The sequence below is a fragment of the Camellia sinensis genome, chromosome 3 (assembly GCF_055761805.1).
Source record: "Camellia sinensis isolate YWXY chromosome 3, ASM5576180v1, whole genome shotgun sequence".
NCBI lineage: Eukaryota > Viridiplantae > Streptophyta > Magnoliopsida > Ericales > Theaceae > Camellia > Camellia sinensis.
In genome coordinates, this window is record NC_138963.1 from 147,865,944 (window position 1) to 147,869,463 (window position 3,520).

At 34.7% G+C, this 3,520-nt stretch overlaps 1 long non-coding RNA gene across 1 annotated transcript; it reads right to left on the reverse strand.

The window, feature by feature from the left end:
- Positions 1-1,157: 1,157 nt before the first annotated feature.
- On the reverse strand, positions 1,158-2,991 carry LOC145821154 (uncharacterized). Its single transcript, XR_014363189.1, has 2 exons — positions 2,846-2,991; positions 1,158-1,376 (listed from the first exon to the last, which is right to left on the reverse strand). It is a non-coding gene; the product is annotated as an uncharacterized LOC145821154 (long non-coding RNA).
- Positions 2,992-3,520: the final 529 nt, after the last annotated feature.

The window sequence follows — 3,520 nt, forward strand, 5'->3', positions numbered from 1 at the left end:
TAGTTCATAGTGATGTATGGGGTCCATTTACTCATGTTTCTTCTCCTTCTAAGTACTATGTTTTGTTTGTGGATGATTTTAGTGGTTTTACCTGGCTATATCCACTACATTATAAAAGTGAAGTCTATGATAAAGTTCTTGTTTTTAAAGCATTTGTTGAAAAACAGTTTAGTACTACACTTCAAATTTTCCGTAGTGATGGTGGTGGTGAGTTTTCATCTCATAAGTTGTTTCATTTCTTTCAAACTCATGGAATCTTGCATCAAACTAGTTGTCCTCACACTCTCTCTCAGAATGGTGTTGCGGAGAGGAAGCATAGGCATATAGTGGATACTACTATTGCACTACTTCAACAATATGGTTTGTCTCTTCAATACTGGTTTGATGCAGTTGCCACAGCCACCTATCTTATTAATAGACTTCCTGGTAATTGGGCATCTCCTCTTAGTCCTTATGAAATTCTCTTTCATACTCCACCTGATTATCATTTTCTCAAAGCCTTTCACTACAAGAAAAAGCACCTTTGGCGACTAAATTTTTAGTCGCCAAAAGTCCATTTTTAGTCGCTAAAAGTCAACTTTTTAGTTTCCCCCGACTAATTTTTTTAGTCACCGATTTTGTCGCGAATACATGGTCGCCGAAGGTTTTGGCGACTAAAACTTTTTTAGTCGGCAAAAAACAAGTCTTTAGCGACCAAAGTTTTGGTCGCCAATAGTCAATTACACTTTTTTAAATTATACATTTAGCGACTAATCTTTTAGTCGCCAATAACCTATGAATCGCCGACTAAAAATTTAGTCGCCCAAAGTTTTCAACAAATGTGATTTTTTTTGTTTTAGCGACTAAAATCTTTAGTTGCTAAAAACATGACTCCTTTTTAGCTTCCAATTTTTTGGTCGCTAAAATCATGGTACACCTTTTCGGCTACTAATTTTTTAGTTGCCAAATTTTTTTTTTTTTTTTTGGCTACTAACTATTTAGTAGCCAATAAGTTCTCTTTTTATTTTTTGGCTACTAAATGTTTAGTCGCCAAAAACTATTTATTAATTTTTTTAAAATGCATAAATTAAATATTTTTAATTAATTTGTAAATTATATGCAGTCCATTATCGACGCAACTTGTAACCTGTAAATATATAGAATAATATATCTATCAATTATCATCTAAATCCATTACAAATAATATTACTCATTTCATTGTCATATAAATCTTGATCAACACCAACCAAGTATAATCTATCTAAATTAAATATTACATACAAAAACAATGGATTTCCAAAACAAAGAATTGTACAAAAATAAATGTCTTCCATATATAGAACAAATGCTCTTCGTACACAAAAATAAATATCCACAATAGCTCACGCAAAAGCAATCTATTGACAAAAAAAAAAAAAAACCATTAGCACTTATTCAATAAAATTGACATTTCAAATTATAACAATTATAAATTTAATAATTTTGATATATTATACTTTGCAAATTATTGTGATCAAATAGACAACATGTTATTGTAAATGAAGTGCATGGTATATGGTTCACCTAAATCAATGGCCTGCAAAAAATACCATTAGAATTTGAAAGGGAAGTGGAAGGCAAATGATTCATAGTGCTTTGTCAAGAAACTCAGGGTCACCCAAACTAGCAAAAACTCAGGGTCACCCAACCTCCAGTTCCTTTAGTGCTTTGTCAAGAAAAATTGCAACCGCAAACAACAACATGATTAGACTTTCCCGAAAGGATACTGAAGTATTCATTTACAAGTATCAATGTTTACATGTCCACATCTCTTAAAAAAAATTTGTCTCATAAACCACCAAAATAGAATGAGGTTCCAAAGTGGACGCTTAATGTGAAAGAAGAAATTGAACATTTAGAATGGATGCTATTGAAATGCTACCAAACAGTTATTTATGATCCAAACATAAATTGCTAACCAATCATTTGTGTGAAATTGCTAACAAATCATTTGTCACCTTGGCATCAGCAACTCACTCATATAAATACCAGAATAGTGGTGATTAATATCCAAAATTACTCCAACAAACATGGGAGGCCAAACTCCAATATTATTTCTTTCTTATAGGTGAAACAGAAATACACATTTTTTATGTCCCATGAATCAACCAAAAATTTGAAAGTTTACACCTAAACCAAAATCTACATTTCTTTGTCACTGGTCAAATTTGTTGAAACTTAAGAATGTCAAGAACTTCATAATGAATTTACATGAAGATGAGATGTAAAAACAGAGAAGAATAAATTAAACAAAGAAAAGCTTCATACATACCCTATTTTAAACAATGAATTTACACCTATACCTAGGTAAACATTGCTTTAGAAAATACTCAAACATACTCAAACAGTTTGGAAATTCTAGAAGTTCAAAGCTTGATTTTGCCCCATTCAACTTGTTTGGTTTTTCCCCATTGAACTTCCAGAATTTCTTTTTCTTTCTCCTATTCTATCTCTATTAAATCTTAGAAAAGAAAATGCAACAGATCATCCTATTCTTTCTATTCACAATCAATAATCTATATGACTTTACCATTCTTTTCTACCTTATTAACATCATTTAAATCAAGCTTATATGATTTAAAAACAATTTAGATGTATTGAATGTTAAGCAGTATCATAGACATCAATCATTATAAGTGATCCTAATTTCCCAGAAAGAATTTCCAAAGCATTCATGAACTTAGATTGTTGTTCCAACAGAGAAATGCAGACAGTAAGAGCTGCAACAGATTTTACCATTTAGCATGCTAATAGACTAGAAAAGATAATTTCCTAATTTTAACTGCTGGTTTTTCATTATGAACAGAAAAGGAAAAACTAAGTGTACCTTCTGGTTCGAGCTATGAGAATCAATATGCTTCTTAAGCAAACTGTAGACACCCCATTTTTGACCGACCTTAAGACTTAGATGTCACCAGTTGAGCGCTCAGTGATGTTGCATATTGTGCTCGACCTGAGGTTTCAGAGTCTCGGCTGAGAGCCTTGCCTCCGGACTTCGAGGCTCTTTTGTCCTTTGCCTCGGTTTGCGAACTAGGTCCTGTTTTCTCTGTTTTCTCTTCCTGAAGGGAGTGAGAGGTCTCGTAGACCATTTCTCAGTGGCCGTAGGCTACGTTTTGTGGTCGTAGGCCACTTTTTCCATTTGGAGCCCAGTTTCTAGTTTTCGGAGCCGTCGACCGTGTGCCTCGGTTCGGGACCGCTTAACTACCTCCGTTTGCTCTGGTTTTTGGCACACACCTTATTTCCTCCCTTTAGAGGGACACTGTGGCCCGGGAGACCACCTTCGTGGTCATACGCCACTTCCGGTGGCTAACAGCCTGTTTTCGGGGGCCCCAAACCGCGCGTTTTGGTCCCCGAACCTTCGTTTTGCATCCGTTTTGGTCCATTTTTGGTAGAGACCCTATTTTCAACGTTAGGGAGGGGGTAGTATGGTGGCCGGCCACCTTTTTCCTAGAAAAACTAGTTTTCTCATTTTCTCTCTCCAAAAGTCGATTTTTCTGACAGA